The sequence below is a fragment of the Xenopus tropicalis genome, chromosome 2 (genome assembly GCF_000004195.4).
Source record: "Xenopus tropicalis strain Nigerian chromosome 2, UCB_Xtro_10.0, whole genome shotgun sequence".
Classification (NCBI taxonomy): domain Eukaryota; kingdom Metazoa; phylum Chordata; class Amphibia; order Anura; family Pipidae; genus Xenopus; species Xenopus tropicalis.
In genome coordinates, this window is record NC_030678.2 from 175,494,953 (window position 1) to 175,506,952 (window position 12,000).

The window sequence follows — 12,000 nt, forward strand, 5'->3', positions numbered from 1 at the left end:
CTGCAGCTGATGTCACAATGGGTTCCCATGGCAACACTGATGTCACAATACCAGCTGTGTGTGCGTAACCGTTACAACTTGGGGAAACACTTCAGATTGCTTTTTAGAGCAGAAACGGTAAGTTGTCCCTGCTACGGGCTCCTCCCTGTTACAATTCTAATTTGCACTCGCACCAAAATCTCACCGTTCCCATCATTTTCCCTGAGTCGGAAAATCTCACATGTTTTGATTAACTAGAAACAAATACTTTTTACTCCTAAGAAAAGACTTTTGCTCCTACCAATTAGATTTCATTTCAGTTGTTAAACGTTGCGCTCTACATTGCCCCATATCCCAGCATTTATTTCCATTAAACAAACGGGAATATGTATGTATAAATATATGGGTACCCTAATGCCCCATACACTGACCCCCAATATGTACCCTAATGCCCCATACACTGACCCCCAATAACAGGAATATGTATGTATAAATATATGGGTACCCTAATGCCCCATACACTGACCCCCAATAACAGGAATATGTATGTATAAATATATGGGTACCCTAATGCCCCATACACTGACCCCAATAACAGGAATATGTATGTATAAATATATGGTACCCTAATGCCCCATACACTGACCCCGGGCTGCCTGGGTTTCCTTCACACACATTATTTGCTATGTTTTTACTTACTAATTGCTGTGTTTTTACTTACTAATTGCTATGTTTTTACTTACTAATTGCTGTGTTTTTTTGTTTCCTTCCATATAACGACAGTAACGACCATCTACCACAATGGCGCCCAGATTCTGTGATTGTATCCTGGACTGTGTGAGAGGTGTCTGCGCACCGTTCAGGTACAAGAAGAAGAAGGTAAGATACAGATTTACACCCGTCTCTGCACTCTCAGCTTCTATCCGTTTTTATTCTTTCCTACTCCTACAATATTAATGTGTATATGAGCCGGAATGAGCCCTTCCGTTACCTTAATTGCATATGGAAATTGGGATTCAGGTTCAGTTCGGTATTCGGCCGAAACTTTTATAAAGGACCCGGGGCATCCCTAATATAAACTCCCAGAAGCCTCCCTGGCCCATGGAAGGAACGGTTACTCTTCAATACATACTGTGCGGCATTAGTCCCTTTCTTTGTTCCCTTCGTACTTGATGGTTTGGTTCATTTGTATAAAAAACTGACGTTTTTTTTTTCCTTTTTAGCCTGGAAAGTTTGCCCATATGGAGACGGTCGTTTACGTAAGTAGAAAACACCAGATATAACTATTTGTGAGTAAATGGGCTGCTGGATCAGGGTCTGTGTGTATAGGGTACTTAGCGGCTCAGGGGGGTTGCAGGCATTGCATCGGTAGTTACTGATGGGCTTATTATTAGTTTATCATCAGTAATAGATAATAAGGCGTGGCCATGTTGCCAAGCAACCGGATCTTCTCCCGATACCCCCCACCTACGGGTGGGCAATATTGGGAGAATCCAGGCTAATTCAATGTTTGGCCCTGGGACCAAACGATGGAATTATAACAACGGGTTTAGGCGCAGTCGGTCCGGGGGCCCCATCAACGAGCCGATGCAGTCTCTGATCCAACTGAATTTTTAAACCTGCCCAATCGAGATTTGCCCGATTTCAGGCCAGATATGGGTGGGGCAGGCCCGCCGGCAGTGCCCATACACGGGCCGATTATGATAAAATCATTTGTATCATTGTCCTTTGCGTGTGTTAGTCTGTATGTTACACATCTATTCCAAGGTTTCCAACACTAATAATGTCCTTCTTGTTTTCTTTTTTAGGTGGCAAAGGACGAATCCATAACTTTTCTCCCAACGGGGACTAGTTATTAGGATTCGTAGGTAAGTAGTTAGGTAAGTAATTAGGTTAGGAATAAAAAAAAAAAAAAAAAAAAAAAAAAAAAAAAAAAAAAAAAAAACACCAAAAAAAAAAACACCAAAAATAAAAAAACACCAAAAAAAAAAAAAAAAATTTTTTAGAGGCTCAGCGGAGTCCCCTGCTGCAAGTGGGTTGGTTGTGGGTGGTGCAGCAGGGGCCCCGCTGACAGGCCCCAACAAAAAAAAACAAAACAAACCATTTTTTCATTTTTTATAACACTAATTTCATTTTTTCTTTTCTTTTTTAGCTTGTAAAGCATGAATCCATAACTTTTCTCCCAACGGGGACAAGTTATTAGGATTCTAAGGTAAATAGGTCAATTAGATTAGGAAATAAAAAAACAAAAACAAAAAAACAAAAAAAAAAAAAAACATTTTTTCAGAGGCTCAGCGGAGTCCCCTGCTGCAAGTGGGTTGGTGTGGGTGGTGCAGCAGGGGGCCCCGCTGACAGGCCCCAACAAAACGAAAAAATCAAGAAAAACAACAAAAGAACAAAAAACAACAAAATAACAAAATTTTTTAGTTTTTTATAACACAAATTTCTTTTTTTGATTTCTTTTAGGTTGTTAAGGATGAATCCATGACTTTTCTCCCAACGGGGACAAGTTATTAGGATTCTTAGGTAAATAGGTCAATTAGGTTAGGAAAAAAAAAAAAAAAAAAAAAAACAGACAAAAAATAAAAAACAACAAAAAAATTTTTTGTGGTGGCAGTGGGCGGGGGCAGTGGGTGGGTGGGGAGGCTCAGCGGGGCAGTGTGGGTGTGGGAAGTGGGGTCAGGGGGGCAGTGGGGGCAGTGGGTGGGAGTGGGTGGGCAGTGGGTGGGAGCGGGGCAGTGGAGGCTCAGCGGGGGCAGTGGGTGGGGGGAGGCTCAGCGGGGGCAGTGGGTGGGGGGAGGCTCAGCGGGGGCAGTGGGTGGGAGGCTCAGGAGGCTCAGGGGGCTGGGCAGGGGGGCTCCCAGCTGAATAAAACAACAAATAACAAACATCCCTGTGTGTGTGAGTCTGTAAGGCTGAATCCCATCTCACAAATAGCAATAGCATTTTACTCCCGGATATACTCCCGTATAACAACACTTTTTCACCAAATCTCCTCAAAAACTCCCCCTCGGCTTATACTCTAGTCCCTCCAGAGCCCCCTCTAGCTACCCCATTCCCGCTCCTGCTGCCCCCGCCCCCCGGACCCCTCAGGTACCTGCGGCTCTTAGTGCGCTCTTCTGCGCGCCGCACTAGCTCCTCCCTCGCGCCAGGCCCCACAAGTGGGTGGGGTTAGGCAGAAATACAACTCAAAGGGCGGGGCAGCGGCTAAAATGTCGGGGGGTGGGGGGCGAGTATAGAGAGAAAAACCAAATGTAATTAAATAAGTGCAATTGATTTCAGCAGAGACAGTTTACAGAATGGAAAGGTCTATAAAGGGGTCATTTTTATTTAAATATAGAAAACACTGTGAGTTGATTCAGCGCTGGGGGGTCTCTGAGTTTGGAATTGTTCAGAAATGCCCCGTGCCCCACTGAGCCCTGATACGGAGCTGCCACAGTGCGTAATGCCACAATATGAAGCCACAATGTGCCATAAACTGACTGGGGCCTCTGCCCTCTGGCGCCCTCTGTGCATCTTGTGCTTTTCAGCTGTAGTTTTGTAAAATGGGCTTTTTCTTTGGGGCGTGGCCATAGAGTGGGCGGGGCCTGGACATATTTTGCAGCGTTACAGACGGCAGATGTTTTTGTCCCTCTTTCTACTTTTTACATGTTGGGAGGTTTGATTCATACGGGAACGGCTGGGGCACTAAATATGCCCAGGAACAACATTCCCATTGGCCACGGCCTCGGCGCCAACTTGCTGAGTGCGATGTAACAGCAGCAACATGGACTGTGGGCCGACTCCCTGTCCTGCCCCCAGTAAGGGCCCTGTGCCGAGTGTGCCTGGGTATCTGCCAAAAGCCAGGGGGCTTAAGTGCCACAGACAGTCACTATTTATTGGGCTGGGGGGGGTTGTTGTGCCTCTGGGTACTGGGAATGCCAGGGGGGCTGTAAGGTGCCACAGACAGTCACTATTTATTGGGCTGGGGGGGCTGTTTGTGCCTCTGGGTACTGGGAATGCCAGGGGGGCTGTAAGGTGCCACAGTCACTATTTATTGGGTGGGGGGGCTGTTGTGCCTCTGGGTACTGGGAATGCCAGGGGGCTGTAAGGTGCCACAGACAGTCACTATTTATTGGGCTGGGGGGCTGTTTGTGCCTCTGGGTACTGGGAATGCCAGGGGGGCTGTAAGGTGCCACAGACAGTCACTATTTATTGGGCTGGGGGGCTGTTTGTGCCTCTGGGTACTGGAATGCCAGGGGGGCTGTAAGGTGCCACAGACAGTCACTATTTATTGGGCTGGGGGGGCTGTTTGTGCCTCTGGGTACTGGGAATGCCAGGGGGCTGTAAGGTGCCACAGACAGTCACTATTTATTGGGCTGGGGGGGCTGTTTGTGCCTCTGGGTACTGGGAATGCCAGGGGGGCTGTAAGGTGCCACAGACAGTCACTATTTATTGGGCTGGGGGGGCTGTTTGTGCCTCTGGGTACTGGGAATGCCAGGGGGGCTGTAAGGTGCCACAGACAGTCACTATTTATTGGGCTGGGGGGGGCTGTTTGTGCCTCTGGGTACTGGGAATGCCAGGGGGGCTGTAAGGTGCCACAGACAGTCACTATTTATTGGGCTGGGGGGGCTGTTTGTGCCTCTGGGTACTGGGAATGCCAGGGGGCTGTAAGGTGCCACAGACAGTCACTATTTATTGGGCTGGGGGGCTGTTTGTGCCTCTGGGTACTGGGAATGCCAGGGGGGCTGTAAGGTGCCACAGACAGTCACTATTTATTGGGCTGGGGGGGCTGTTTGTGCCTCTGGGTACTGGGAATGCCAGGGGGCTGTAAGGTGCCACAGACAGTCACTATTTATTGGGCTGGGGGGGGCTGTTTGTGCCTCTGGGTACTGGGAATGCCAGGGGGGCTGTAAGGTGCCACAGACAGTCACTATTTATTGGGGGGGGGGCTGTTTGTGCCTCTGGGTACTGGGAATGCCAGGGGGCTGTAAGGTGCCACAGACAGTCACTATTTATTGGGCTGGGGGGGGGCTGTTTGTGCCTCTGGGTACTGGGAATGCCAGGGGGGCTGTAAGGTGCCACAGACAGTCACTATTTATTGGGCTGGGGGGGCTGTTTGTGCCTCTGGGTACTGGGAATGCCAGGGGGGCTGTAAGGTGCCACAGACAGTCACTATTTATTGGGCTGGGGGGGCCTCTGGGTACTGGGCCAGGGGGCTGTAAGGTGCCACAGACAGTCACTATTTATTGGGCTGGGGGGCTGTTTGTGCCTCTGGGTACTGGAATGCCAGGGGGGCTGTAAGGTGCCACAGACAGTCACTATTTATTGGGCTGGGGGGGGCCTCTGGGTACTGGGAATTTGGGGGGGGGAAATTGTAAGGTTGTTTGCTGTTTAACTGAAAGGTGAAATAAAGTGACAAAAGGGTGGGAATTGCTGCTGGGGAAAGGAACAAATGGGGTTCTGGATGAATTAATTGGGATGGTGCCAAAGGGTGCACCCACCTCAATTTTTTTTTTGTATAGAGGTTGAAAAAAGCAATTAAGAAATCCCCCCCAAACAAAACAAAGCAGTTAATGGATCCTTCTCCACCAACCACCATGACACCCCCCAGTAGGGCACTTAACAGGTAGAGAGTGTTCATTATGTTCTGCCATTCCATCGGACATGGTGCAACAATTAATCACTTTTGGAATAAGTCACCATTTGTGACTTTTGGCTGTTAAGTTCCATGTTCTGCCCAGGAGTGGAGGCCCACTTTGACGACAGCACAAAAAAGATTTGTGGGCTTGAAAGTTTAATGAGAAGATAGGGGAGAGGGGCAATTGAAGAGCTGAGCTACTTGGATTGGGGACCTGCAGAGTTAAGTCATTGTACCATGAGGAACAACTGCCCCCAACTCTGGGAAACCTTCTGCCGAATAGATTTCTGAGCTCCCAGCAGGCTGTGCTAATTTGGCTTTCAGGAGCCTAATGTCCCACTGCTTGGAGACTGCAGTAATGAGCTATGGGTCACTTGTGGCCATACGTGCCGCACTGGTACCGGCCTGCCAACCCGGCCCGAGTCATGGGACTCACTTGTTGGAGACTGGGAACGCTTCAGTTTTCCTTTGCGCTTTGCTTTTCTGCCTTTGCTCTGAGCAACAGTCGGACCCTTTTCTGTCTATATTTTAGGAAAGGCCCAGTTGGTTACTAACAGTTAGCATTATCGTCCAAGGCTGTAGCCATACAGGAGGCATTTACTGTACTGGAGACATGGGGCAAAGCAGTTTCTGAATCAATAACTTGAGCTCCATCTACCAATGAAAGTTCATCCAAAGCTTCATAAAGCTGGGAGACATCATCATCTGCCAAGTCAGGAACGTCATAACAATCCAGACCTGGGTGCCTGTGGGATTCTGCAGCCTCGGAGGTTCTTTCCATGGTGCCCAATCCGCTGGAGGGTTTCAGCGCCTCCCCTGGGGTTCAGGGTTCAGTATAGTGGTAATGGCCCTGAGGTCCTGATCTGTGGAGATGTTGCCCACTGGTTGTGTCCTTGTAGCCACTGCAGGGCAATATCAATGGACTATAAGAGGACTGTAGCTTTGTGCAAAATCTGAATGGCCAGCTGGCTAGAGTGAAGCGGTCCAGGGCAGCAGGGGAGTCTGGGGCACCACCTGGGGAACAATCCCGCAGTAACATAGGATCAGTATTCCATTATAATCACCAGTATTAACAATTAGGCTCAGTGTATAGTAGTCCTTGCCCTTAACGGGGGTTCAGCTTTAAGTTAACTTTTAGTTTGGTATAGAATGGCCCATTCTAAGCAACTTTTCAACTGGTCTTTATTATTTATTTGTTATAGTTTTTGAATTATTTGCCTTTTTCTTCCAACTCTTTGCGGTTTTGGGGGTCACTGACCCCGGCAGCTAAAACCTATTGCTCTGTGAGGCTCCAGTTTTATTGTTATTGTTACTTTTTATTCCTTATCTTTCTATTCAGCCCCTCTCCTAATCATATATCAGTCTCTCATCCAAACCACTCCCTGGTTGCTAAGGTAACTTGGACCCTAGCAACCAAATAGCTGCTAAATCTCCAAAGTGGAGAGCTGCTGAACTGGAAAGGAAATACTAAAAAACTACAAATACTAAAAAATGAAGACCAATTGCAAAAATGTCTCAGAATATAACTCTCTACATCACACTAAAAGTTAAAGGGGTGGTTCACCTTAAGGCTAACTTTTAGTATGATGCAGGGAGTAAAATTCCAAGAGAATTTGCAATTGGTCTTCATTTTTGTATAGTTGTAGTTTTTCTTTTAATTATTTCTATTTTTGTTTTGAAGCTCTCTAGATTGGAGTTTCAGCAGCTATTTGGTTGCTAGGGTCCAAATTACCTTAGCAACCAGGCAGTGATTTGAATGAGAATCTGGTTTCTCCTACTCCCATGTAACTGGAGGAGTCCCAAGCCGGACTTGGATTTCTTACTATTGAGTGCTATTCTGATACCTACTGGGAGCTGTTATCTTGCTCCCTTCCCATTGTTCTGCTGATCGGCTGCTGGGGTAGGGGGGATATCATTCCAACTTGCAGCGCAGCAGTAAAGTGTGCCTGAGTCTGAGCTTTCAGCCAGCGCTACACATTAGAACTGCTTTCAGCTAACCTATTGTTTCTCCTACTCCTATGTAACTGGAGGAGTCCCAAGCCGGACTTGGATTTCTTACTATTGAGTGCTATTCTGATACCTACTGGGAGCTGCTATCTTGCTCCCTTCCCATTGTTCTGCTGATCGGCTGCTGGGGGTGAGGGGGGGGGGATATCACTCCAACTTGCAGCGCAGCAGTAAAGTGTGCCTGAGTCTGAGCTTTCAGCCAGCGCTACACATTAGAACTGCTTTCAGCTAACCTATTGTTTCTCCTATTCCTATGTAACTGGAGGAGTCCCAAGCCGGACTTGGATTTCTTACTATTGAGTGCTATTCTGATACCTACTGGGAGCTGCTATCTTGCTCCCTTCCCATTGTTCTGCTGATCGGCTGCTGGGGGTGAGGGGGGGGGGATATCACTCCAACTTGCAGCGCAGCAGTAAAGTGTGAGTGAAGTTTATCAAAGCACAGGTCACATGGCTGTGGCACCCTGGGAAAATAAGAATATGGTTAGCCCCATGTGACATTTCAAAAGTAAATCTGTTTGTGAAAAACCTGCAGCCCCACATCAGGTGTTTCTCCTTAGCTATAACCAGCTGGGCCTGAGCTTCAGATTTTTCTCTTTTAAAGGGGACACTAAGGCTGTGCATCAGTTTAAACGGCTGTATTTACTGTTACCCAATACAATCCCTTTTATTAATAAGATATGAGCCCTTCAGTGAATTCCCACAAAGCCAGAGATAATTTAACCCCGTCTGTGCCTCTTTCATTTTGCCAGAAAATATGCAGGACAGCCCAGGCCTTATCAATGGGTCTGTACAATTCATGGTGGGTGGCACACAAATGGTTAAAGTCTTACCCTGCTGTTATTCTATAACATTTAGAGCTGTTTTCAACTACAACTCCCAGCATCCCATGTTCTAAAGGGATGGTTCCCCTTTACTGTAAGTCTAACTTTTAGTGTGTTGTAAAATGGGCAACTCTTAGCAACTTTTCAATTGGTCTTCATTATTTATATATAGTTTTTATAATAATTTGCCTTCTTCAAACTCTTTCCAGCTTTCAAATGGGGGTCACTGACCCCGGCAGCCAAAACCCTATTGCTCTGTGAGGCTCCAGTTTTATTGTTATTGTTACATTTTATAGCCTATTTTTCTATTCAAAAAAGTATACCAGATTCTCATTTCAATGACTTCCTGGTTGCTAAGGTAGCTTGGATCCTAGCAACCAGACAGCTGCTGACATTCCAAACTGCGGAGCTGCAAAACAAAAAATAGAAATAATGAAATGCTTCTGTGCAGTTGGTCAGTTTTCAGAGTAAACCCCAGGGATTGTCCCTGTGCATGATGGGTAGTGGACAAGGGTACAAAAGGCAGGGATACCAGGTCACTTGAGAATTGAGGGAAACTTCTAGAAAGTTCAATGTGAATACAATCAGCGCAGCCCTGCAGCATGCATTTATCAGAAGGGCTAATAACCCCAACAGTGGGTCTGTGGGTGCTGTAGCCTCAGTTCTTCCCTGGTTGCCCAAAAGCAGTGTTTCCTGGAGAGCAATGGCCTCTGGGTCAGTAAGTGGGCGGGGAGAGGTTACAGCCGCCTTACACCCCTCAGGTCCGTTGGTAGGTTCCGCTGCTGGACATGGCCATCACTTCCTCCCCTGCGAATGTTGGTCAGTCGGCCGCCCAAGGTTTCTTGTTCACTTGTCTCTGGGTCATGTGAGTAGCCAATCTTCCATTTGATTGGTCAGCCTCCTTCCTTATTAATCATGCAGGATAGGGAGTAGCTGCCCCATTAGTGCATCAGGCTTTGGCCTTTAGGCCTCAGTAGCCGCAAGTTCTAATTCTGCACTCAGACAGGTAGGGGGTAGGGGGTAGGGATAGGGATAGGGGTTGGGATAGGGGTAGGGGGGATAGGGGTAGGGGTGGGTATTGGCATTAAAAATCCCAAGTGCAATCAAACCCATGAGCAGACAGAATATAATCAAACCAGTTATGATGCAGGTAAGTGCACTCAAGCCCAGTGGCGTAACTACTCTGTCCTGGGCCCCCAAAAATAATCTTCAGTGGGGCTCAGTGTGGAGTAGCAAACTGACCAGGCTCCCTGCCCTTACGCATCTTCCCTCCACCCCTCCATGCCCCCAATTTGTGTATAAATTCCGCTCCCCTACCTCAGAGCCAGCACGGAGTGGGGATGCAAAATGGAGGAAGCAGATTCTGTGGTCTGGGCCCCCCCGTCCCCTGTATTGTTAGGCCTGACTCAAGAAAAGCCTCCGTGTAAGAACCCTAACGGGAAGTTACTAATTACTGAGAATGCACGGCTAATTGCCCATATGTAAGGGCCCTTAGGGCAAACTCCACTGCCCCCCAATGAACTGACTGCTCATTAGCACATTCATTAATGGAACTATTTATATCAACTACATCAGCTGTTTCTATTGGGAACACTGAGCTTCACCATGTGAACAGCAGTAGAATGACTGGTTATTGGCCCCCCAGCAGTTACAGAGTGGGGGTCCTGTATAGTTACACCCCCGGCTATTCAGTAATATATAGGGATGCACTGAATTCAGTATTCTCAGATTGGCCGAACCCCAAATTCTTTGATAAAAATTCCATTTTATATGATAAAAAGTCATACGATTTTAGGGTTCGGTTCGGCCAGGAGAGTGGCCGACTGCCCAACCAAATCCAGAACCAGTGCCTCCCTCGTAATATAATTTCTGAGTTTGTATCATGGCAACTGTGGTTGAATTAAAAAGTTTAACTTTTTGCCCCAGCTGGGGTTGCCACCCGTCCAGCATCGGACCGCCCCTTTACATCACAACTCCGCCCACCTACATCATTGACCCTGCCCTTCTACATCTCTGGCCTGCCCTCTTCATTGCTGGCCGGTATTGTTACACACAAATGTTGGCGGCCCTAATCCTTGCAACCCCGCCTTCCTGTGTTGGGGGGGGTATTTATATGCAACAAATTCCTACAATTAATGAGAGTAGATTTCAAGTGAAAGTACAGAGCACAATAATGGAAAGTGGAAGCAAAAGTCACAGCAAAACATGAATTTATTTTCTCAATTTTTAGCGCTAAAAATCACAGGAACAAAAAATTGTTTTTTTTTAAGATTTAATCTGCGTCCAAATGGCTAAATATCCGTATATATCGGAACAGAGCGAGTAAGCTTGGGGAGATGGAGTCATGCTGGGCAGATGTCACGGCATTTAGGGCATAGAGGCACCAGGAATCCGTGGGGCAACGTGAAGTCAATTCATCTTATCAGGGCCGCTGCTGGCCAAATGGGTGCCCTAAGCAGAAATTTACTTTGGTGCCCCCTCCCCCAAATATTACGGAAGTAAAAATAAAATAATAAAAAAACACCTACTATAGGGGCCCCACACACAGTGCCCCCAAAGACAATGTCCCCATAGTAAGTGCCCCCATAGATTGATTGAACTATCCGGGACAGCGGGATGCGCTATAAAAACCGGCGGGACAGTGTTGGGGGGTATGTTATAATATAAAAAATGTTTTTTTTTTGGAGCAGCTGGGATGGTGCCCCCCGGGGAGTTGGTGCCCTATGCAGACTGAGTACTCTGCTTATAGGGAGCGGCGGCCCTGCATCTTATGTCTTTCTTCAACGTTTGGAAGAAAATTTTTAATTTTAAGATCACTAGTGATGAGCGAATCTGTCCCGTTTCTCTCAAAAGATTCATGAAACGGCGAAAATATTGCGCGTCTAAAAAAATTGTCACCTGCGACTTTTCTTTTGTCGCCCACGACTATCCTTTTTTTTGTCACCCGCGACTATCCTTTTTTGTCGCCCGCGACTGTCCTTTTTTGACGCGCGACTATCCTTTTTTGTCGACCCCCGCGACTATCCTTTTTTGTCGCCTGCGGCTTTTTTTGTAGCCCGCGACTATCCTTTTTTGACGCGCGACTATCCTTTTTTGTCACCCGCGACTATCCTTTTTTGTTTATCCTTTTTGTTGACGCGGACGCGCGACTATCCTTTTGACGCGGGGGAAACACGCCTGGTAAAACTTTTCGCCCATCACTAATTATCACCAATTTAAGACCTAAGTAGAAATCTTTATAGACTGTCACCTACAGGATATTATCACCTACATTCTATATAAACCCCAATACAAACACATACAAGAGGCATATAAAGGAGATCGTAGCGAGGGACTTTTTTTTCTTACATTATAAAAGCTCTAAGATTATAGACGTTAATACCTTGGGGATGAAGAGATTTCAATGTATCCACCAACTCTCCCGTTTTATGGTGTCACCCCCTCTCCAATGTGGCTTCACTAATTCAATACAAACCATCTCAGCTCCTCTGGAGATTTATGATGCTTTTTGTTTAGACACTAAGGGGCTGATTTACTAATCCACGAATCCGAATGGGAAAAATTCGGATTG

General features: G+C 46.9%; 3 long non-coding RNA genes across 4 annotated transcripts in view; 1 reads left to right on the forward strand and 2 right to left on the reverse strand.

Moving 5' to 3' along the window:
• LOC116408646 overlaps positions 1–12,000 on the reverse strand; it is a 63,920-nt gene that overhangs the window by 15,352 nt on the left and 36,568 nt on the right. The gene's annotated exons all lie outside the window — the stretch shown is intronic.
• LOC116408641 lies at positions 8–1,891 on the forward strand. The gene is made up of 4 exons (XR_004221095.1): positions 8–117; positions 763–858; positions 1,203–1,238; positions 1,788–1,891. It is a non-coding gene; the product is annotated as an uncharacterized LOC116408641 (long non-coding RNA).
• LOC116408656 lies at positions 6,110–9,081 on the reverse strand. 2 transcript variants are annotated; one of them, XR_004221122.1, is made up of 2 exons: positions 8,753–9,081; positions 6,110–6,613 (listed from the first exon to the last, which is right to left on the reverse strand). It is a non-coding gene; the product is annotated as an uncharacterized LOC116408656 (long non-coding RNA). The 2 variants fall into 2 exon arrangements; XR_004221123.1 differs by lacking the exon at positions 8,753–9,081 and adding an exon at positions 7,926–7,966.